Genomic DNA, 248 nt, shown 5'->3' with positions numbered 1-248 from the left:
GCAGAGGGAGATCCGGGCCGCTGGGCACAGTGTGGAAGGAGGCCCAGGGCCACCAGCCCCAGCGTTGGAGGCCACTGGAGAGGGTCCTGTGCCACAAGGGGCCTTCCCAGGCTGGAAGGTCTTCACCTCTGTAGAGCACCAAGGACTTGGCTCCAAAGAAATGGCAAGAAGGGAGAGGGGGAAGGTGGCCGGCAGGCCCTGTGCTCCGGCGCCTTGGTGAGCAATGCTTCCTGCTGGGGATTATACCT

This window comes from Cariama cristata, unplaced genomic scaffold (genome assembly GCF_000690535.1).
Source record: "Cariama cristata isolate BGI_N322 unplaced genomic scaffold, ASM69053v1 scaffold26511, whole genome shotgun sequence".
Lineage (NCBI taxonomy): Eukaryota > Metazoa > Chordata > Aves > Cariamiformes > Cariamidae > Cariama > Cariama cristata.
The sequence above is the reverse complement of the archived record's forward strand: the minus strand, read 5'-3'. Positions refer to the sequence as shown.